Source organism: Notechis scutatus, chromosome 1, assembly GCF_049901735.1.
Source record: "Notechis scutatus isolate UNSWTSFEM ecotype Mainland chromosome 1, rNotScu1.2, whole genome shotgun sequence".
Taxonomy (NCBI): Eukaryota; Metazoa; Chordata; class Lepidosauria; order Squamata; family Elapidae; genus Notechis; species Notechis scutatus.
The window spans coordinates 111,020,949-111,046,658 of NC_142009.1; the positions used below are offsets into that span (position 1 = coordinate 111,020,949).

At 40.9% G+C, this 25,710-nt stretch overlaps 1 pseudogene; it reads right to left on the bottom strand.

The window, feature by feature from the left end:
- Positions 1–21,882: 21,882 nt before the first annotated feature.
- Positions 21,883–23,054, bottom strand: LOC148132939 (uncharacterized; annotated as a pseudogene).
- Between the last annotated feature and the right edge of the window lie 2,656 nt (positions 23,055–25,710).

Below are 25,710 nucleotides of genomic sequence, written 5' to 3' on the forward strand. Positions count from 1 at the left end.
GGATGTGATGCACTTATAAATCATTTATTTACTATTACCTGATTTTTAATACTGTCACATTTCACAAGGACTTGTGCTGATGCCCAAGAAAAGCTGAAACCATAACAACCAAAGCAGGGGAAACTCAACAATACCAAAACAATAAATTCATTAAAGCCAATGCATCACTTTACTACTCCAGGCTTACATTGAGATGTTAGGCCCTTCTGAATAGCTCCAATTTAATGGCTTTCCTGAAGGTCAGGAACGATGGTGCTGTTCGGATTGCCACATAATGGTCTGTGTTGTGGCATTTAGAAGAATTTGCACATAACTGGACTGCAAATTAATTATAACCATAAAACATCAGGCCATACTAGTTTCTTCTTTAACCTATAAAACTCTTCATTCTTTCTCATATATAGGTGTACATACTCCCACAAATATATACACACACTCACAAGCACAAACACACACTTATTTTAATGAAGAAGAAAACAATGGCTCTTGAGATCTTTAATTTTAGCAGAAAGACCCTTAAATTAATTTACTTAACAAACAAAAACAAAGCAATGATGATTACTGTTTAGAAATATTAATTATTCAGCTACCTTTCACCCACGGTTGATTCTACTTATTCTAGTGCCTTCAAATCACAGTGATCTTATCAGTATGCATGAAATTACTGTATGAATTTATTAACTATAATTCCTACATTTGGTTTTAATTCCTTGCCTTATCTGTTAAGATCATACCCAACAGCAAGTGCTGAAAATATCTCCTCGCCCTCAGTTCTTGCTGCAGAAACATCCACAGTAAAGACATTTCTGTTTAAATCAGCGCAGCTCATCTGACCCAGTATATTTAGCATTTATGTTAAATTTGCTCTCTTTAAGAGCCCGTAAATGCTTAAGGTGGGACTGAATGAGTACAAAGTACTCAAACCTAAAGCTGTTAAAGTGGCATTAGCAGCATGAAATTCGAACAACGTGGATAGGCAAACTGCAATAAGATGCTTGATGATCAAGATGAAAATATTCTATCCCTGTGACACTTAAGTTGCTGGCAACTCATAGTTTAGTGTTTAAAAATGTGTTTATTTTGCTTTCTATTTTAAAAATACTCGGAATGATTTCTACAACTTATTAAAATGTGCCACTTGCTTTCTGTGAGCCCTTGTAACATTTAGGAAAAAGCAATCAAGATCATTTGGAATTCCAAAAATTTCTTCCTTTTATTTTTCTTTATTGAATTTCTGTGCCACCCATCTCACCACGCAAAGTGAGTTCCTTCCTTTTGGATATCAGGAGGAGTTGGAACATTACCTTGCAAAGACTAACCTTGTCCTATTATTGCCACATTCAGGGACAAAATCACCAAGACTTGTAATTATTATTATTTTTGAGAATTTTATTAATTTAATTTACTTTAATTTGATGGATTTTTTTTTTTAATTTTAAAATCAATTTTAACTATTTTTTTTTTTATTTTGCAAATTGTTAATTTTGATTTACTATTTAGGGCCCCAGGCTAGAAAGTAGAAGAATGTGAGTCCCACCTTAGGCATAAAAGCCAGATGACTTCGGGCCACTAACTCTCTCTCAGCCCAAATATCTTGCAAGGTTGTTGTTGGAGAAAATAGGAAGAGGAAGGAGCATTAGGTATGTTCACTGCTTGAGTTATTTATAAAAATAAGAAAGGCAGGAGATTGTGTGTGTGTGTGTCTGTGTGTGTGTGTGTGTGTGTGAAACTTGATTGGTTGCTACACGTTAAAGATGCATGGTCCTCCTTGGTTACATTCTCCTGCATTGGTCCTTTATGGTGACCTTCCCAATATTTGCAATGTACCAAAAAAAGTACTCAGGACTTTGTGGATATAGAAACTAGCTACAAGAGTTATAATACAGCAGAGCAGAGTTTCCCAAACTGAAAGGTGTATTTCCCTTAGGGAGGTACAGAAAGAGTCCAGGGCAGGTACAAAGCACCTTTCAGTTGCATTGGTACAATAAATCCAACTTTCCCAAAATGTCACCAAATTTCTTTTAATTGTTCATTTGTATTCGTTTTGATGTTTGGATTTTTAGAGGAAGTGTGTGCATTCAGAATTCACTAAAGGGAGGTGTGATGGCAAAAAGTATAGGAACCCCTGCAATAGAAGAAAATGAAAACTACAGCTGATCTGCAATATTATTAGTCTGCATTGTTACTTGATATTAGAATTGGGTAGATTTGATAGATAGATAGATAGATAGATAGATAGATAGATAGATAGATAGATAGATAGATAGATAGATAGATAGATAGATAGATAGATAGATAGATAGATAGATAGATAGATAGATAGATAGATAGATAGATAGATAGATAGATAGATAGACACATGTGTGAGAGAGAGGGGGGAGGGAGGGAAAGGGAGAGGGAGAAGGAAGGCCGATGGGAGTCAGGCATAGGGAAAAGGACTTTAATCTCATTATTTCTTTCCTTGGATTGTATTATAATTTTCCAGTTTTTCCCCTTATATTTTTCCTTATGGTCATGATTAATCCAATATTACATCATTAATCTGTTTACATGCATGTTTGTGTATATCTAAGATTGCACCTATATAGATGTATATGGATATATAATCTCTCTCTCTCTCTCTCTCTCTCTCTCTGTGTGTGTGTGTGTGTGTGTGTGTGTGTGTGTGTGTGTGTAAAACTCAATGGAGTGCCTTGAATACAATAGAACTGAGACTACAGCTTTTAGCTTAGGCTGGCATTGAGGCACATACACATCAGTGATTACATTCAAAGTTAATTTAAATCAAGCAATGATACCATGCACTAATGCTCTGGCAGCAAAAATAGTCTCTTTGCCCCCATGCATCAGAGGTCACTGCGTATACCAAAGCAACCCTGAAGACAATGCCTAATTCACTGTCTCAATTAATACACTTCCTCCCGTGGTTTTCTTTGCATGAACAATTTTGCCTGGGTTCTTATTTTTATTCTTTTTTTAGTTGCAGACCAACTTCTCTGCATCCCTACTATCAGAACTGGACTGCTTGTTTTGGGGGTGGGGGGAGGAGCAATTTTCACGTCAGTCAGACTTCATTGATTAAAGAGAAGGCACAATCTTCTAGAGAAAGCTGAAAAGTTGTTGTTGTTTTTTTGGTCTCTTCCCCTTTCATTGAAGACATTCCTGTATTCTGCTACCTTATTATATTCTACCCTTGGCACGATATTACTAAGTGGCCATGGAAACATATTCTATGTCTTGACTTTGCTTATGATGCTCTCCACATATGCCTTGTTTTCCACTTCTTATGCAGGCAAGCATATTGCTGAAGAGCCACTGTGTGTCAGTGCAAGGACAGAGTTTATCTGATAAACAAGTCATTTTTTTATTTTTATTTTTTTGGGGGAAAATGCCAAAGCTCCTACTGTGAAACATTAAACGTGGCCCCTCTTAAGATACACAGAATGGGGGTTCTGGTTGACTGAACACAGGCTGATAAGCTCCACACAGCTCTGAATGCTGTTTGCCCACACCACTAATGTTAAACAAAAGAACTCCACACTGCAGAGAAAGGATGCAGGTCAGACAACTAAATTGCTTCAACCCTTAGGCTGCTTTCTGAAAAGAAAAGGCATGAAAGGAAAACAATGGGGCTTTTATCCTGAATTGTTCTCTCCCTGTTTATTATCCCACTTAAGAAAATGATGGCAAGCATCCCACTGGCCAATATATTCCCCAAGTTAAGGCAAGGGAGATTATACCTTTGCAACTGAATGCAACGGGCTACTGGTCATTACCCAAATAATTTTATTTCTGTTTTGCCTGACTTCCAAATTATGAATACAATCAAAAGTGATAGTAAATTGTAAAGCTGGGCAGGATAGGAACAAGTCTAGTTCCCCGAGACTATTTTGCATGAATTCACCAGGCACATTTCCCTAGGAGAGCTAGTAGGTAATAGCAATCTGCCATAGGAACAATCCACTTTGTGCCATTAAAAGTTTGTTAGATTTCTATACTTGGAACTCTGTTTGAATGTATTACTCCAGTGGCTTAATAATAAATCCATACAAGTGAATATCATTTGGACAACCGCTGAACTTGTCTGGAATGAAACAGTGACACAATTTCTCTCAGGTTTTTTGTTCAATCAATTCTCATAAAATTGGATGAAAGAGAATTTGCTTCAGAAATGCTCTCAAAGAAAATAACTTAGAGAAAATTCTATGGGAGCAGTGCTATGAAGTTGCACCTATTAATTTTAGGTATCCAAATGGAGTGAACGTCCTAACCTTCATTGCCCAATAACCTCTACAGTGATCTACAGCTTCTCTGGTTTCCCAAACTCCAATTAAACTCCAAGGCAAAAAGTAATGACACATTTGCACCCATTGGGCTTTTCATAAGTAGCCCTATTGTTACTGCTAAGCCTGCCTTTGAGAAAATGATGAAGAATTGCAAAGACCTGCCAGGAAAAATTCAGAAAAACATCAATTTTTCTGCCCATAAAAGCAGTGGAAAAGTTTTAAAAGCCACTTGCGTCAAGCTCTAAAAATCTGATGCTCAAAGCTACTGTGAACTAGTCCTTGATACAGTCTTTGATACTATCTCTTATTATTGGTGATGACATAATTATTTTTTGAACAAGTATGCAATATAGCTCATTATTCAGAACAAATATTCTGTGGTTGTTGTTTTTTAATATGTGATAGCAAAACATGCCATTTTTTCTGGCAACTGCAAAGATGTTTTCCACTCTGAATTTAACCCTGCTACTTTGAGGCAGGAAGTGTTCCCATGTCAGCCATAGTGGGATTATAAAATAACTTCTTTCTTGTGACAATTTGAGAGGCCTTACTTTCCTGGTGTTTTATTTTTCTAGTTCACACATGATTTCCAAGTGCAGAGGGAAACTGTGAAATAACTGCCTCAGGTAGAGTCTGTGTGAGCATTTTAGTTCACAACATCTACAGAATCAAGGTAAAGAAAGGGCAACACCACATTTCAACCCTGTTAAGGCCCAGTAAGCTAGCAGAGAGCTGGTTCCGCATGTCTTCCACAGAGGACTACTTTTGGTTACAATTGTTTTACCACACTTAATGGTGCTCATGAAATCCAGCTGAAATCTGGCCCATGGCAATACGTTTGCTAACATCAATGGACACGAGCTTTAAATCGGCGTGAACGTGCACTTCCCCACGGCTGCCATGAATTGCATTTATCACTTAGTACAACCTTTAAATTATTTCAACACTATCATACCAAGGTATTTCTGCTTCCATTAATTACAGATATGGTGAATGGGCTTATTTTGCAAATGTTTAAACTTTAATATAGTCAACACGTAACTTTTTGCATACCCCTCAAGAGAGCTGTCTATTTACTTTCATCTCCCTCTCACTACAAAACTTGCTAAAGGAGAATACCTGAGCAGTGATTTTCCATTCATAACAACTTTTACCACAATGTGCCTATTGGTTTTGAAGGTGCCACAAATTATGTTGCTATGCTATGTGATGAAATCATCTGTGGTGCATAGATGTAGAATATTTGAACCACTTAGACAGTAACTCAAAGGAATTGAGGAAGTAAGAGAGTTTGGAATTATATGCAAGTTATGTCATATACAAAAGAATATCCTAAATAGATATTTTTTTAAAGTTGCCTCAATAGAATTAGTAACTGAAATCTCTATTGAGGTGGAGATTACTAATGTGATGATGATTTATTTGGTAGATTATGATCTTAAGATAGACTTTCCATCAGTCTTTAAAAATTTTGTTTATATATTTAAATTTTTTTAAAAATTGTCTTTTTATCCATAAATTTACTTTATGCACTCTTATGTTTGTTTCAGCCAATATTTCCCTCCACTTGAAGCCCTCTGAAAATATGATGGGGCAGGGAACCTGGTGTTATTTTCAGTTTAGGATTTTTTTTTCTTCCCAATAAAAATCTCTGAATAATACCAGGTATTTCAAGATTTTGTTCCTTCTTTTCCACAGTTTAAACTATACCAATTAATGTAAAGATTGATATTAAAGAATTGCAGGTTTCTATTGGCTTAAGAATACAGTAGATGAGGCAGCTAGATCTTCTAGACAGCAAAGTCAGAATTTTATATCCATCAAATGAGGCTTTAAAACCTCAGCTATACAGAACATATGTGGTGAAAATAAAGAAGACAGATTTTCAGTGACTGCATTAACAAACTGGCAGAAAATAATATTTAGCAGTTTTTGTATCAAAGAAGAGATTCAAACATGATCTCAGAACAGAAGGAATGAGGAGGGAGTCAGTTTATAACACTAATTTATATTTTAGGTTTAATATGTTTGTAGTCTCTGTACATTTCAGAAAATTTGAATTTTAGCATTTCTTTGGTGAGTAAAAGCAAATTTGGTTCCATTTGCTGATATATCTATTTATTATTCCAATTGCATGGTATCATTTCTGTCTTTGGGAAAGGATTGGACTAAGAGTTTGAGTAATTCAAAGAAATAATAAAAATATCTCATGGCAAACAATTGAGGCCAAATCTAAAATTAACCATGTTTTTCCATTAATCCTTTCTCTCATATTGCTCTGATGTTTTGGTTTATGGAAGAAGAGGCTTTGTGAAAGAAGCAGCCATTTTAGACACTATATTTCATTTATTTATTTTCAAAGCAAACCTCTACTACGGTGTGAAAAAACTGTATGTATAACATACTAATAGTGCCTTCACCGAAGCTCAGAAAAGGCCATAAATGGAAGTCACTGCTATTAACTGAAAAGGTACTATGTATAAATTTGCAAACAGTTCCGAATGAAATGTTAGTTTCCATACACCGTATGTGCAACTAGCACTGTATGAAGAATTTCCATATAGATAGTGATAACATGCCCACTGACTTGGAGGCACCAAATTGAATTCTAACTATACAAACATGCACATGTATTCTCAGAAGTCCTACTGATATTTATTGAACTTACCCATTGAAGTAAAAGAGTAAAGAATTGCATATCAGTCACACCTAACACAAGGTGTAATCATGTTGCAACCTTATGCACAGTAAACTTTAGACATAATTTATGAAATTAACCCAACTACCTTTCTGAGATTTTATGATACAGTGAGCCATTATAACTAACTAACCATACCGACTGGATTTGCTTAACATATTAGACCAAATGTTGCTGGATAGATGACTGTTTGGAAAGTAATGCTGAACTACAGCTATAAGCAATGAATCTAAACACAAATCCTGAAGATAAAAATTTCCAAGCAATGAGGGGTGCAGAAGAAAAGAAACAGAGCTTGCAATGGAATTATTAGAATAAGAAAGGAGATAGAAATTGTGCACCTTTGCTTTATATTTTTCCATTTCTCTTCCTGGGTACAAAATGGATTTATAAGGACTTTGAAAATATATACATGCAGTTATTATAAAGACCATATATACATACCCATCATATGATACCCTTTCTGGGTAACAACATTATGCAGAGCTCATAAATAGAATTAAAAAATAGTCTGCCAAAGAATTCAAAGAAATGTACTTTAAAAAAAAAACATAACTAAATTCAGTTTGTTTGTTTGTTTATAACAATTACTTGGCTGCCCATCTTAAGTACCACAACTCTGGATGACTCACACCAATAATAAATACAAAACAAAATAAAACGGGTAAACCAGAAATTGAGATCTCAACCAGCACTTTCCAATACGTCAACAGGTATACTTTCTGTACTCCAACCTCATCTTTTCCCAACATTTGGGAGAAGAACTACCTATTTATGATCTTCTGAAAAATTAAAAAGTCCTAAAAAGTTAAAAACTGCCAGATCCCAGGGTTGTTGCAGAAAAGCCACACTGTCTAGATCTCACTAGATGATAGCATTTGAGGGAAGGGACACGGAGTACCCTACTACAGTTGACTCCATGGAATAGGTAGATACCCTCAGGGAGACGAGATTCTGCAAATTAATCTACACAAAAATCTTTCGCTATACCTCCTCCGATCTTTCTATCCTCATATTATCTTACATGGATCTAGACTCTGATGTATGTATGGCTTTTTGTACTTTACACTTATAATTCTTATTCATTAGAACATCAGCTCCACTGAATGATGACTTGGTTGGTCTTGTCCTTTCTTCCAACTCATTCATTCTTCTTTTGTATACTGAATTCACACATTAAGTAACCAAAGGGCATCACACATTCATGTCTTACTCCTTGCTGAATTCTGACTGATTTGCTGCACATTCAACTAAATAAAAACAAATATTTACTTCTATTGCATACCTTCTTAGCGCATTTAGTAATTAACCTTCAACACTGAAAACACTCTATAATAAAACTCAATTTCTTACAGATTTTCTGTAAACTAACAAATGGACTAACAAATGGACAATAAATTTTCTCTTTCACATTCATGTATTTCTTGGGAAAATATATTTGTTTGTTTATCACATGTTTTTAACCATCCATCTTCCTCAGAGAGAAACATCTCCTTTATGGCATACATTGATATTGTCCATCCTCAATTTCGTTCATTATCTTCTCTTGTAACATTTAAGTATTTAGTCAAACACCTTTGTGGACAAAGTTAACAAAGTAATCCTCTTTTACTTTTTGAATTTACTTTCCATTTGTATAGAAGAACTGTAACATAATTCTTCAACTTGTGAGACATTGATAACATTAAACACAATAGTAGCAATCTACATCATATTTTTGTAAAATTGTAAACAAGCTACATCATATTTTAATTGTAACCCAGTAACTCCATCTATATCTGCAACATTGCCATTTTTTAACATTCTCACAGTATTCATTCATTTTTTTTATATTTCATACTTTTTAATTACCCATCTCCCTCAGAGCGGGGATCTAGGTGGGTGAGTTATGAGTTATCCACTTTTTATCCACTCATTATGAGTGGATAAAATGAGGGAATAGAAGGGGAACTTACCAAATTTGCAGATGATACAAAGCTGGCAGGAATAGCTAACACCCAAGAAGACAGGCTCAAGATCCAGATGGATCTTGACAGACTAGAACACTGGGCCGTATCTAACAAAATGAAATTCAATGTAGAGAAAAGTAAAGTCCTACACTTAGGTAAGAAAAACCAAAAGTACACATATAGGCTAGGTGAAACCAGGCTCAATAGCAGTAACTGTGAGAGGGATCTTGGAGTCCTAGTGGGCAACCAGCTAAATATGAGCCAGGAGTGTGCAGCCGCCACCAAAAAAGCTAATGCAATCCTAAGTTGCATTAACAGAGGGATACAATCAAGATCAAGTGAGGTACTAATACCACTCTATAAAGCCTTAGTAAGACCATACCTAGAGTACTGCATCCAGTTTTGGTCACCACATTATAAAAAAGATGTTGAAACTCTAGAAAAAGTACAGAGACTGGGGGAGTGGAGACTAAGGCATATGAAGAACGGTTGCAGGAACTGGGCTTGGCTAGTCTAGTCAAGAGAAGGACCAGGGGAGACATGATAGCAGTGTTCCAATATTTGAGGGGCTCCCACAGAGAGGAAGCTATTTTCTAAAGTGCCTATAGGCCAGACAAGGAATAATGGATGGAAACTGAACAAATTTAACCTGGAAAAAAGGAGAAACTTTCTGACAGTGAGAACAATCAACCAATGAAGTAACTTGCCCTCAGAAGATGTGGGAGCACCATCATTTGAGACCTTTAAGAAGAGATTGGACTGCCAATTGTCAGAAATGGTGTAGGGTCTCCAAGTTGGGCGGGGGCGTTGGACTAGATGACCTATAAGGTCCCTTCCAACTCTGATTATCTGTTATCTTCACTGGAAGAGGCTGTCTGCTTTTGCTCCAGAGGAAACCCCCAAGATGCCAGGAACACAGATAAGCCTTCACAATACCAGATAATTCACGATTTGCTTCACGATTTGTTTCATGATTAACATTTACAGTATTAATTTTTACACCACTTTTCAATGTTTCACTACTATTACCATTCAACTCTCTGAAGTATTCCTTCAAACATTGTCTCACTTCAGTTTTATCCCAGGTCATTTCACTGTATTTATTTTTAATTCAGTTCACTGGGTTGTTTCATTGGTTGGTTGGTCATTTAGGCTTAAAACTTTTCACCCCTTCCAAAGTAATATTTATTTCTATCAAAATTGCTTTACATCTTCTCTGCTTTTTAATCTTGACAATTCCTTGCTCTCTTTGACTACTTTTTTTTTACAAACATCTTACTTTTTTAATAGATTTTACAATATAGAAATATATACAGTATTATATAAAACATCAAGTTATATAACTTTATACCATACATTTTGTAAACTAAAACTATTTTTATTGAGTTACTTAATTGCTTCACGAACACCTATTCCAATCCAAAATGCCTTTACATGGCTTACATGCTTCTGATTAAATTAGTTAGGTTAAAACGTAGCAGGAATACAAACAAAACCAAAAGCAACAATATAATTCATAGGTCTTCACCTTATACCCATGGATTACTACAGAGAAGACTCAAACTCAGAACTTGGGATTTGCAGCAAAGCCTCCCAAGATGGCTTTCACCCAATGGGCAAATTCCACTTAGAGAAGGTGCTTTAAAGGACCATCAACTTGAATTGTAACTGTAAACCAACTGGTAAGTCTTAGAACACCTTGCTTTAGTATGGACATATTCACTAAATCTTTTATTATTTCATCTTCCCCATTCTGGGTCAAGAGCAGCTTCCAAGTAGTCTTCTAGGGCTGCCTTGAAGTAGAGCTCATCACAATGGTACAAATGTGAGGTGACAAAGGCATGAATTACTATCACTAAAAACTCCTCAACTTGGAATACCCATAATGAGCGCCTAAGATGGAGCTGTGGAAAGGATCCCCTGACTCCAACCTCATCTTATTCTTTCAGCAGGAGCAATGTTTAATATCTATAGCAGGTATGGAAACATTGTTGACTATTGATAAATTTCAGGAGTGGACGATAAAAAAAATCAGTGACATGACTTGCCAACACTTTGAAGTGGGAACTATGTGAACGTTTGCTAAGCTAAAATTACTTTATTTGAATATTTCTAAGTTAAATATCAACAAATCTCCTTTTCTTACATTGCTAACACTCCTTATTACAGAATCTTATTCATTTTATACGTTTCTTGTTTCTAAACAGAAAATATAATCTATTATATCAATTATGTTCTGCCTCACATTTCCTCATTAATGGAATGAATAAAAGAAATCCAAAATAACATGGAACCACACAAATGTTGTTCCTGTTCATAATTATTTAAGGGGTGGGGATGTGGAACAGAAACACGTTATCATATTAAATTGTCCTAGCTGTGTACTGACATGACTTCTTGTGCCAGAAAATACCATATGCTCTCAAGGGACCTTCATTACAGCAGGTCTAGGAATTGTAAATGAGCTTCTTAAGTTGTGTGCAAGGCCAAAATTACAGTGTTTACACCTCTTCCTAAAATGGCACATGTTATTCTCAAAATCAAATGTGTTATTTTTTTTTTCCTGTTGACAAGCAGACTACTATATCATGTTTATTCTGTAACACACTAGAGAAATATCCAGCTAACAAAAGCAGTGGTACAAGTTGAAGTAACTGAGATAGTTGCTGAATTCTTGCGATCCAGTGATCATTCATAGAATGATTGTAGCTCATCACATGCAACCATCACACCATTATCTTTTGGCAATCATTCTAACTAGGTTATCTTTTCCCTCTTTCACTTTTTCTATGCTAGAAAAAGAATAGCAGACATAACACACAACACATAAGAAAGTTCTAAATTAAAGATTATATATATATATATATATATATATATATATGGTGTTCGGCATTTTCCCACGTCATTGTAGTTCTTTTAAAGTTGTAGCAACGTTTCAGCAGAATCTCATCTGCCATCATCAGGCTTCTGTATTGTGTCCGTCTGTGGGTCAGACTTTTACAGTGGTTTCAGATTTAAATTTGGGGCAGCCTATTGCTGTGCCAGAATGGTTTTTCTTCATCCTGATTGGTTGGGAGTCTTGGTCTGTGTTTATTGGTCTCGGAGTTTGCTGTGTTCTGCTTGATGGGTGTTTCTGATATCTTCTGTCTGTTTTTGGCTCTTTTTGTATCTTGATTGGCTGGCAGCATTGTGTTACTTTAATGGAGGTCTTTAGTGCAGCTTGGCTTCGGGTAAATGGACGGCTATCATTAGTTAGGAAGCTGGGTTTCATCTGGGTGCCTGGTTGGGGTGTGTTTGAGCTGGAGGTATCAGGGGGATCTGTTTGTGCCCAGGTGTTTGCCTGGCTTGTGGTGTGGAGATTTTTTTGTTTGTGAGTGCAGGCTTCCAAATGATTGACAGCCTGGTGGAATCATCTCTTCTGTTCATGCTTTCTGGTCTTTTTCAATCTCTATGGCTTCTCTGATGACTCTGTGGCTAGGGTTTTCCATAGTGGCCAGGGTTTTGGTGCCATTGAAGTTGATGCTATGACCTGTAGCTTCCATGTGTTGGACTAGTGAGGAAGTGTGTTCCAGCTTTTTGACTGCATTTTTGTGTTCATCCAGGCGGGTACTTATTCTTCTATTGGTCTGTCCAATGTATGTGGCCGGGCATGATGCACAGGGGACTTCGTATACGCCTTGGTTTTCCAGGTCAATTTTATCTTTGGGGTTGCTAAGGATGGCTGCTATTTTTCTGTCTGTTTTGAAGGCAGTCCTGATGTGATGTCTGTGTAGTACCTTACTAATTTTGTCTGTAGTACCTCTTATGTAGGGCAGGACAGCTGTTCCATAGGTCTGTTCATCTTCTGGGTCTCTATTATGTTTCAGTGTGTTTTTGTGGATCAAGCTGGTGATTTTGCTTTTGTGGAAGCCGTTGGCTGTCAGTACTTTAGTCAGGGTGCATAGTTCAGCCTTAATGTGTGTCTTGTCTGCCAGGCGTTTGGTTCTGGTAATTAGTGTTTTAGCCACGGAGTTTATCTGTGCTGGGTGGTGGTGGGATTGGGCGTTGAGGTAGCGGTTGGTGTGTGTTTTCTTCTGGTATATGGTGTGTCCTAGTGTGCCATCTGTTTTTGTAGATTAGTACATCTAGGAATGGTAGTTGTTTGTTTGTTTCTGTTTCCATGGTGAACTTGATTTTGGGGTGTGCGCTGTTTAGGTGTGTTAGGAAATTGTTTAGGTTTTCTTGTCCATGGGGCCAAATCACGAATGTGTCATCGATGTATCTTAACCATAGTTTGGGTTTGAGGATGGCATTGGCCAGGGTTCTGGATTCGAATTCTTCCATGAACAGGTTAGCAATGACAGGTGACAGTGGTGATCCCATGGGGGCTCCTTCTATTTGTTTGTATCTTTGTCCTTTGTATATGAAATATGTGTTGGTTAAGCAGTGTTCTGTTAGTTCCATGAGGTGTTTGGCTGGTTGGTATTTATTTTTGATGATTTCAAGGGTCTCTTTTATCGGGACTTGAGTGAATAGGAAACCACGTCAAAACTTACAAGCAGATCTTCTTGCTCCACGTGTAGATCTTTGATCATTTCAAGAAGTGGTATGAGTTTTGTACATGTGAAGCTGCTGTTTCAGCATGGGGCTGTAGCTGCTTTGCTAGGTATTTGGCTAGGTTTTGTAGTGGTGCTCCTCTGGAGCTGACTATGGGTCTGAGAGGTATGCCTTCTTTGTGTATTTTTGGGAGGCCGTATAGTTTGGGGCATCTGGAAGATTTCTCTCTGGGTATAATCGTGTGTTGGATCTCTTTGCTTATGTGGCTGGTTATAATTTTCTTCTTGGTTAATTTTTCCAGATATGTGGTTGGGTCTGTGTTTATGGGTTTGTATGTGGAGTCTTGGAGTAGGTCTGTCAATTTTGTTTCGTAGTCTTTTCTGTCCATTACTACAGTGGCATTTCCTTTGTCTGCTGGGAGGATGATTATGCTGCTATCTCTTTTCAGGGTTTGTAGTGCTTTAATTTCATTTTTCTGTAAGTTGCTTTTGGGTGGCTTGCTTGTGCATAGGATATTGGTAACTTGGTGTCTTATTTTATCAGCTTCATCTGTATTTAATTTAGTTAGGCTGGATTCTACTGCACATATGATGGATTCTGTGGGGATTTTTTGGGGTGCTATAGCATAATTGAATCCTTTGGTTAGAACTTCAATGGCACCAAAACCCTGGCCACTATGGAAAACCCTAGCCACAGAGTCATCAGAGAAGCCATAGAGATTGAAAAAAGACCAGAAAGCATGAACAGAAGAGATGATTCCACCAGGCTGTCAATCATTTGGAAGCCTGCACTCACAAACAAAAAAATCTCCACACCACAAGCCAGGCAAACACCTGGGCACAAACAGATCCCCCTGATACCTCCAGCTCAAACACACCCCAACCAGGCACCCAGATGAAACCCAGCTTCCTAACTAATGATAGCCGTCCATTTACCCGAAGCCAAGCTGCACTAAAGACCTCCATTAAAGTAACACAATGCTGCCAGCCAATCAAGATACAAAAAGAGCCAAAAAACAGACAGAAGATATCAGAAACACCCATCAAGCAGAACACAGCAAACTCCGAGACCAATAAACACAGACCAAGACTCCCAACCAATCAGGATGAAGAAAAACCATTCTGGCACAGCAATAGGCTGCCCCAAATTTAAATCTGAAACCACTGTAAAAGTCTGACCCACAGACGGACACAATACAGAAGCCTGATGATGGCAGATGAGATTCTGCTGAAACGTTGCTACAACTTTAAAAGAACTACAATGACGTGGGAAAATACCGAACCAAGCCGAACACCATACATGTAAGTACCCTGAAAACTTAAGAAAACAAATATCAAACCTCTACGGGAGGAAATAAACAGCCAGATCAAAACCTACGAGAAACTGGAAATTAAAGAGCAGGAATACTATGTGACCTCCAATTCCTACGCAGCTGCAGAGACAACAATACTACACCAACCTGCTTCAAATTAACATTTCATCAAAGCACAGCAGCCACTAAACGTATCCTGAAAAGAACTGAAATGGCTTTACTACGGAGCGAGCTCCACAGTAAGAGATTCCGATTAGATCAGTTAAACAAAGATTTGCTAGCACTACACCTGGAACTGAGCAGCAAAATCCACCCTCTACTTTGGGACAAGATAAAACAACTTACAACTTGGAGAGCTGATTCTGAAGGTATTTACAAACAGGAAAAATTATTGAAAAAATTAAAGAAATTAGAACATGACAAGAAAACCCCCAACAACTCACAACAACACCTGAAACAATTAGTGCACAACGTTTCCAACAGAGAACTCACCAAAACAGAAACAGATGTTCTAACCAAAAGATTCAATTATGCTATAGCACCCCAAAAAATCCCCACAGAATCCATCATATGTGCAGTAGAATCCAGCCTAACTAAATTAAATACAGATGAAGCTGATAAAATAAGACACCAAGTTACCAATATCCTATGCACAAGCAAGCCACCCAAAAGCAACTTACAGAAAAATGAAATTAAAGCACTACAAACCCTGAAAAGAGATAGCAGCATAATCATCCTCCCAGCAGACAAAGGAAATGCCACTGTAGTAATGGACAGAAAAGACTACGAAACAAAATTGACAGACCTACTCCAAGACTCCACATACAAACCCATAAACACAGACCCAACCACATATCTGGAAAAATTAACCAAGAAGAAAATTATAACCAGCCACATAAGCAAAGAGATCCAACACACGATTATACCCAGAGAGAAATCTTCCAGATGCCCCAAACTATACGGCCTCCCAAAAATACACAAAGAAGGCATACCTCTCAGACCCATAGTCAGCTCCAGAGGAGCACCACTACAAAACCTAGCCAAATACCTAGCAAAGCAGCTACAGCCCCATGCTGAAACAGCAGCTTCACATGTACAAAACTCATACCACTTCTTGGAAATGATCAAAGATCTACACGTGGAGCAAGAAGATCTGCTTGTAAGTTTTGACGTGGTTTCCCTATTCACTCAAGTCCCGATAAAAGAGACCCTTGAAATCATCAAAAATAAATACCAACCAGCCAAACACCTCATGGAACTAACAGAACACTGCTTAACCAACACATATTTCATATACAAAGGACAAAGATACAAACAAATAGAAGGAGCCCCCATGGGATCACCACTGTCACCTGTCATTGCTAACCTGTTCATGGAAGAATTCGAATCCAGAGCCCTGGCCAATGCCATCCTCAAACCCAAACTATGGTTAAGATACATCGATGACACATTCGTGATTTGGCCCCATGGACAAGAAAACCTAAACAATTTCCTAACACACCTAAACAGCGCACACCCCAAAATCAAGTTCACCATGGAAACAGAAACAAACAAACAACTACCATTCCTAGATGTACTAATCTACAAAAAAACAGATGGCACACTAGGACACACCATATACCAGAAGAAAACACACACCAACCGCTACCTCAACGCCCAATCCCACCACCACCCAGCACAGATAAACTCCGTGGCTAAAACACTAATTACCAGAACCAAACGCCTGGCAGACAAGACACACATTAAGGCTGAACTATGCACCCTGACTAAAGTACTGACAGCCAACGGCTTCCACAAAAGCAAAATCACCAGCTTGATCCACAAAAACACACTGAAACATAATAGAGACCCAGAAGATGAACAGACCTATGGAACAGCTGTCCTGCCCTACATAAGAGGTACTACAGACAAAATTAGTAAGGTACTACACAGACATCACATCAGGACTGCCTTCAAAACAGACAGAAAAATAGCAGCCATCCTTAGCAACCCCAAAGATAAAATTGACCTGGAAAACCAAGGCGTATACGAAGTCCCCTGTGCATCATGCCCGGCCACATACATTGGACAGACCAATAGAAGAATAAGTACCCGCCTGGATGAACACAAAAATGCAGTCAAAAAGCTGGAACACACTTCCTCACTAGTCCAACACATGGAAGCTACAGGTCATAGCATCAACTTCAATGGCACCAAAACCCTGGCCACTATGGAAAACCCTAGCCACAGAGTCATCAGAGAAGCCATAGAGATTGAAAAAGACCAGAAAGCATGAACAGAAGAGATGATTCCACCAGGCTGTCAATCATTTGGAAGCCTGCACTCACAAACAAAAAATCTCCACACCACAAGCCAGGCAAACACCTGGGCACAAACAGATCCCCCTGATACCTCCAGCTCAAACACACCCCAACCAGGCACCCAGATGAAACCCAGCTTCCTAACTAATGATAGCCGTCCATTTACCCGAAGCCAAGCTGCACTAAAGACCTCCATTAAAGTAACACAATGCTGCCAGCCAATCAAGATACAAAAAGAGCCAAAAAACAGACAGAAGATATCAGAAACACCCATCAAGCAGAACACAGCAAACTCCGAGACCAATAAACACAGACCAAGACTCCCAACCAATCAGGATGAAGAAAAAACCATTCTGGCACAGCAATAGGCTGCCCCAAATTTAAATCTGAAACCACTGTAAAAGTCTGACCCACAGACGGACACAATACAGAAGCCTGATAATGGCAGATGAGATTCTGCTGAAACGTTGCTACAACTTTAAAAGAACTACAATGACGTGGGAAAATACCGAACCAAGCCGAACACCATACATGTAAGTACCCGAAAACTTAAGAAAACACATATATATATATATATATACATATATATATATATATATATATATATATATATATATATGGATCTTTGGTTATTCGGGTTTTCTCCCGCGTAAGATTCAAAGTATCTAGGCAACGTTTGGCGAGGTCCCACTCGCCATCTTCAGGCTGGTGCTGGCTTAGTGCCAGTGCAAGCAGTGTGTGACCGGAGCTGCCATCTCTCTATATACAAGTGGTGGGGATGGTGTGCTGGGCTGGTTGGCTGTGCTGCAGCCTCTTGATTGGTTGATGGAGTTGATGTTGGTATAATGGGCTGTGTAATGGCCTTTTGTTGTAGAGATATCCTGGATCTTGTGCTGTCATCTCCTGGGTCGTTAGCCTCTTGTGTTTTAACGGCTTGGGTAATGGGTTGTGTGATGGGCTTGTGAGTTCTTTTGTTGTGGTATCCTGGGTCTTGCGTTGTAATCTCCTGGGTCGTTTACAACGCAGACCCAGGATACCACAACAAAAGAACTCACAAGCCCATCACACAACCCATTACCCAAGCCGTTAAAACACAAGAGGCTAACGACCCAGGAGATGACAGCACAAGATCCAGGATATCTCTACAACAAAAGGCCATTACACAGCCCATTATACCAACATCAACTCCATCAACCAATCAAGAGGCTGCAGCAGCAGCCAACCAGCCCAGCACACCATCCCCACCACTTGTATATATAGAGAGATGGCAGCTCCGGTCACACACTGCTTGCACTGGCACTAAGCCAAAGCACCAGCCTGAAGATGGCGAGTGGGACTCGCCGGCGTTGCCTAGATACTTTGAATCTTACGCGGGAGAAAACCAGAATAACCAAAGATCCACATACAAATACCCGAGAACCTCAGAAAACAAATATATATATATATATATATATATATATATATTTATCATAGTATGTATATGTAGATATATCACATGGATTAAATAGGGAACTCCAACTTGGTGCTATCCAGAACTATTGAATTATTACTACTATTGTTATTCCTAAGAAAGGTAGTAAAACTGAGCTGTCAGCCCTTCAAGGAACATCAGGCTAGGAAAAAGATGCCACAAGGACTATTAAAATTCTATTATTATAGGGTATAATAACAGAATCATGAAGGCCTGGTAGAATTTCTGTCTGTTCTCTCTTATGCTATGCAGAATCAAGGTGGGCCTGTTTTGAGTCTATTTCTTACATTTCCTGCTTTGCCATGGGAACTGAAGAGATTCACCGTATAAAGATTCCAACCATTATTCATAGAAAGTCTTAGATGACAATAAAATGAATTTAAACTACTGTAACAAATACTTTACTACAACACATATCCATTAATATGACTATAGGGAACAGAGCTTCCACGTTTAAAAATGTTTCTGGGGAATATTGATGGGATCCAAATTCATAATTAGGGCGGAAAGAGACTATTTATGAGAAATCGCTGATGATACATCATCAAATATGATGATACATCAGTAAAGGGATCTTGTACCACATTTCCATTTTTTTAATACGTTTTCTTTTAATGTTTAGTGTCAGTGTCAACCATTTTTGTTTCTAGTAAACCTAGAAGCAAGTTTTTCTATATCATTGCTGTGGAATGCTTGGCAACTCACATCTTGACATTATTGTAATTCTTTTTTAAGGCAGGGATAGTGAATTGCACCCTCAAGGGTATTATAAGGATGAATCAGTTTATATAACAAATATTTTATGTATACATCTTTCAGTCATAAAATGCATTGCAAAGCTTAACTCTGCATGAATAAAAAAAAATTCTTTTTCTTTGCTCCAACTATATGGTGGGATAATAGTTATTTTACAGTTTGGAGGGGAGTTATACAACAACAGAAGAAAACAACTATTTTCTAATAGCCTGGTCTAGCAGTTTCCTTTTTTAGCCTCCTCTTCCAATAACTTCCAATAACTCCACTACAGAATTGCATACAGTAGAAAGTCTAAGACTGTACAAACTAGTTTTATGGTGATATGGAGAAATCTTTGTTCTTTGAAAAATGCTGATGGCAGATCAAATGTTGCAGGGGGAGATGTATCATTTCAAACATGTTCTACGGTAATTCAATCACTGCTTAATCTAGATTGAGAATATCAAATCATTGAACTGCTCTTCTAAATGACATACATGGACTCTGATATATACAGAGATGGTAAAATCTTAAATCTACTGATTAAGTCTTAAATATATTTGATGACCATGTAAGTTTTTCTGTCTCCATTCCACAAATTATTTAATAACAGGATATCAAAGATTGTTTTCTCCCATTCGAATGTGACCATTTCTATGATCAACTGAAGACTTCCATGTCTTTAGGTGCACATGTCTAGGACATGGAAAAGAACTCATCTACCATTTGATCTCCTGATTTTAGAGACATAACTTTGCCTCTTCTTAATGGTACCCAAATACCTATGTGTTCTGTCTCGCCTTTCCTCTTTCTGAAAAGATGAAAGAGTACACACACACACAAACACAGGCAGGCAAGCTGGCTCGGACTTCACAGAGTTAATTCTTTGGAACTGATAATATTCTTAGCATTCCACCACGTCCTGCCTGCCAAGTCCGAACTGATTGCAAATAAAATTTTACTCACAGAAAATCACAAGGCAGTCCACAAAGAAAATCTGAAGTAAGGTTAAACGTTGTCCCGTACAAAGTTCAGGAGAAAACACACCCACTTTTATCCCCTGTGAGGTGTGGCTCAATGACTCAGCTCACTCTCTGACCCTCCCATGCCTCCTACGTTGCTGCTCACATTTCTTCCTACAATGCTGCTTAGGATCGAGCCAACACTCTTTCTCTTTACTCCCTGTCAGGGGCTGCTACAATATGCCTTGCTCCTGATTAATCTCAGGCTGTTCCTGTCAGTTGTCTGATGGAACCTGAGGCATTACCAAGGAGGAAGGTCCTGGGGAGGAAGGCATTGCCAGAGATGAAGGTACTGGGGAGGAAGGCATTCCCAGTTCCTCCTCCTCATCTTCCAGGTCCTCTTCCTCTGACAGCATAGGCTCGGGAATCGGGGCCACAACACTATCCCCCACCTCAGGGCCCTTCCCCTGAGTCTGATGGTCATGTTGTGGTTGCAAGGGGAAATGGTCATGGAACATCCATATAAGTTCTGGGGCATGGATCGTGGAAGCATCCACCCAGGAGAGGGCCTCCAGCCCATCACCCTGCCTCTTGATCAAATACTGGAACTGCCCTTTCAGCCAGCAGGAATCCCTAATGCTGGCCACCTTGCCTTCTACTGTGCTATCTTGACCGGGCACAGGTGGTAGATCAACAGCTGTGGGACGTCGAAGATAACACGAAGGGGCATCAGGAACCAAAAGGGGATGGTGAAAGACTGGATGAATTCGCATGGAGCGCGGTAGAGTCAGTCGATAGGCTATGGGGTTGATGACCACCTCGATGGGAAATGGGCCGATAAACCAATGGTCCAGCTTCTTTATCGGGCGGTCGACCTGAAGATGTTTTGTGGATAACCACACATGGTATCCTACAGCCAGTGGAGGCGTTGCCCGTCAAGAGCGACCTGCGAACCGCTTGTAATCTTCTTTGGCCTGTATCAGGTGCTGCCGAACGAACTACTGAACTGAGTGTAGTTCCAAAAGGAATTCCCGGGTCTCGGTAACAGGGGAATCTAATAGTGTCAAAGGGAAGAACCATGGATGGTACCCCACATTAGCATAAAATGGTGTCATTTGGTGGAGGTGTGCTGGGAGTTGTTGAATGCAAACTCCTCCAGAGGGAGATAATCAACCCAGTTGTTCTGTTGTTGGTTTACAAAACAACACAAGTATTGCTCGAGAATGCCAATGACCTTCTCCGTCCCCCCATCAGTCTCTGGATGGTGCGCCGACGACAAGCACACCTGTACCTGTAATGCGGTCATCAGACTTTTCCCAAATTGGGCTGTAAATTGTACACCGCAGTCAGAAACTACCTTTTCTGGCAGACCATGGAGACAAAAAACAGATGAACAAATGGGCAGTTGTATGGGCCGTTGGCAATTTACGTCACGGAATGAAGTGCGCCATTTTTGTCAACATGTCGACCACCAACAGCACAGTTGTAAATCCAGAGGAGGGCGGTAAATGAGTCAAGAAGTCCATGGAAATCACTCCCCATGGTCTTTCTGGAGTCGGCAGAGGTTGGAGGAGACCAGGAGGCGATTTTTGCTTGTCGGCATGGCACACAAGATGTGACATATGCGTGGACATCATGCCATACTCGAGGCCACCAAAACGTCTGCGTTACAAGATGGAGGGTCTTAAAAAACCCAAAATGGCCGGCTGCAGGGTTGTCATGACACTGAGTCATAATAAGGGCTCGAAGCAGCCCCGTGGGTACGTACAACTGGCCCTGATGCTTGAGTAAGCCCTCCTCCAAAGTCCATGGGGATTTGGGTCCAATCTCCCCCATCCTCCACTGCGACCAAGCATCTAGGCACTGCGCCTCTTGCACCTGAGTCTGCAAGTCCACCGGTTCCTGGACTGCGGCCAAGGATTCTGCTGGCAGCACTGTCCGTGGAGGAAGGGGGTTCTCGGGGCAAAGGTACTCAGGTTTGCGGGACAGGGCATCCGCTCTCCGATTGTGACCACTGGGGATATAGGCCACAGAAAAGTTGAACCGGGCAAAAAACAACGACCACCGGATCTGCCGCTGGTTCAACTTTCTCGCCGTTGACAAGTGTTCTAAATTCCGATGGTCCGTCCGGACCTCCACCTTGTGTTGGGCTCCCTCGAGATGATGTCACCAAGCCTCAAACGCAGCCTTGATAGCCAGTAACTCTTTTTCCCAGATGGTGTAGTTGCGTTCGGAAGGAGTGAGTTTCTGGGAATAATAAGCGCAGGGAAAAATTGTGGCACTGTTCACTGGGGCTTGCAACAACACCACCCCAATAGCCACGTTGGACGCGTCTTTCTCCACCACAAAAGCACGATGCGGATCAGGGTGCCTCAGGACAGGTTCTGCGATGAAGGCATTCTTGAGGGCCTCAAAAGCCTGTTGCTGCAGGGGGCCCGACTGGAACGGGACCTTCTTTTGAAGGAGCTGGGTTATTGGACCTGTCAGCTTGGCAAAACCCGGGATGAAGGTCTGGTAATAATTAGCGAACCCCAATAGGCATTGAATGTCCCTCACGCCACGAGGGGGTTGCCAACTACATAAGGCCTCCACCTTGCGCAGGTCCATGGCGATGCCTTTGAGAGAGATGATGTGCCCAAGGAACTCTATGGAAGTCTGAAATAAGAGACATTTCTCCAGCTTCGCATAAAGTTGGTGCTCCTGAAGGCGTTGCAAGATCAGACGAACGTGTTGAAGGTGGCTGTTCCTGGACCCGGAATAGATCAGAATATCGTCCAGGTACACCACCACGAACTGATCTAACATATCCCAAAACACATCATTCATCAGGTGCTGGAAGACTGCGGGGGCATGGTCAAACCAAACGGCATCACAGTGTACTCAAAATGGCCGTATCAGGTGCCAAATGCCAACTTCCATTTGTCCCCCTCTCGCATCTGCACCAGGTTGTAGGCCCCTCGAAGATCGAGCTTGGTGAAGATAGTGGCCTCCCTCAACCTCTCCAACAACTCCGGAATGAGCGGCAAGGGGTAGCTATTCCGCACCGTGATGGCATTTAGTCGACAGTAATCACAGCACAAATGTAAGTCTCCCATCTTCTTCTTGACAAATAGCACTGGGGCTGAGAGAGGGGACGACGAAGGCCGGATGACCCTTCGGGCCAAGTTTTTGTCCAAAAAGTCCCGTAGTGCAGCCAGCTTGGGCTCGGACATGGAGTACAAACATCCCTTTGGCAGTGGTACATTGGGCAGAAAGTGCACTGGGCAATCATAGGGCTGATGCGGGGGTAATCAGTCCGCCTCCTTCTCACTGAACACATCTGTGAAGTCTGTCAGTTCAGGAGGTATGGAGACGGCAGAGGTGGTTATGTCCTGGCCAACACAGGTGTGGCGGAAGTGGTCCACACACTGCAGACTCAGAAAAGAAATTGTGTTCCGCGACCATGGCACCTGAGGATCATGAATCCTAAGCCAAGCCATGCAGAGGACTAATGTGAAATGGAGGTCCACGGTGACATAAAAGTGGATTGCCTCCTCATGTGCTCCAATGACTAGGCACAAAGGCTGGGTGGCGAATTTAATGGGTCCTGCAATAAGTTCCCTCCCATCAATAGTCTCGATCCTCATTGGAGGTTCCACTGGAACCAAGGGGACATCAAAATGGGCCACAAAGGCCTGGTCCATAAAGTTAGTCGTGGCCCCTGAGTCCACCAGCGCATTCGCTGGAATCCCTTTTGACTGGTTAGCCAAGAAAACCCAAGTATCCAAAATCAGATGCCGAGGGGGTCCAGAGTCAGCCTCCGCTAATTCAGGCGGGTGTTCGATACATGCCTGGCCTAGGGTTTCCCCCAGGTCGGGCCTGCCCTGTTTCCTGACTGATCACGCCGAGATTCAGGCGCAGGCTTGAGCACCCCACTTCGCTTTAGAGGACAAGAAATAGCGAAATGTCCTGCCCCCCCACAATACAAGCACAAACCCCCTTGGTGTCTCTGCATTCGCTCCTGGGCCGTCAGGCGAGGTCTGACCGCTCCTAACTCCATTGGCTCCTCGGCCATTGCCACAACACGTTGGGTGACCCGGGGCACTGTTAGCACAGGGCGCTGTGGTATAGATGCAGATGGCTTCTCCTGGACGGTGTGACAGTTCTTTCGCCATTGGAGACGTGCATCGATGCACAAGCATTGCACCACCAGAGCGTTGAGGGTCGGGGCCACTTCCACTCGAACTAACTCGTCCTGCAGCTCATCTGACAGGCCACCATGGAAGGCATCCATTAACGCTGCGTCATTCCAGTTGGAGTCCAGGCACAAAAGCCAAAATTCAGAAATAAACTCTTGCAGGGGGCACCTCCCTTGACGAAGGTCCTTAAGGTGCCTGGCTGCCGTCTGCACTCGTATGGGGTCTTCATACATGTGGTGCATGTGTTGCCAAAAACCCTGGTAATTAGTTAATAACGGGCTGTTCTTGAGCAACAAAGGTGTGGCCCATCTGGCGGCCGAGCCAGAAAGGAGGCTTATCACAAACCCCACCTGAGCCCGGTCATCTGGGAAATCCTTTGGCCTCATAGCCATAAATACCTGGCACTGTCCCATGAAAGCTGGGAACATCTCAGGCTGCCCAGAAAACTTATCTGGCACAGCCACTGGGCATTTCCAACGAGGAGGGGGAGGAGGAGCTGCATGAGCCTGCAGCAAAGCAAGTTGGGCTATTAATTGAGCGACTTCCTGTTGTAGAGTTTGATTTTCATCTTGCAGCTGTTGCTGAAACTGCTGCTGGTGGTCCATCTTAGGTAAAAGATGGTTTAAGTCAGGTACGGGACAAAAATGTTCTGTCTCGCCTTTCCTCTTTCTGAAAAGATGAAAGAGTACACACACACACAAACACAGGCAGGCAAGCTGGCTCAGACTTCACGGAGTTAATTCTTTGGAACTGATAATATTCTTGGCATTCCACCACGTCCTGCCTGCCAAGTCCGAACTGATTGCAAATAAAATTTTACTCACAGAAAATCACAAGGCAGTCCACAAAGAAAATCTGAAGTAAGGTTAAACGTTGTCCCATACAAAGTTCAGGAGAAAACACACCCACTTTTATCCCCTGTGAGGTGTGGCTCAATGACTCAGCTCACTCTCTGACTCTCCCATGCCTCCTACGTTGCTGCTCATGTTTCTCCCTACAATGTTGCTTAGGATCGAGCCAACACTCTTCCTCTTTACTCCCTGTCAGGGGCTGCTCCAATATGCCTTCCTCCTGGTTAATCTCAGGCTGTTCCTGTCGGTTGTCTGATGGAACCTGAGGCATTACCAGGGAGGAAGGTCCTGGGGAGGAAGACATTGCCAGATAGGAAGGTCCTGGGGAGGAAGGCATTCCCAGTTCCTCCTCCTCATCTTCCAGGCCCTCTTCCTCTGACAGCATAAGCTTGAGAATCGGGGCCACAACACCTATGTATGCTCAATCTGTCT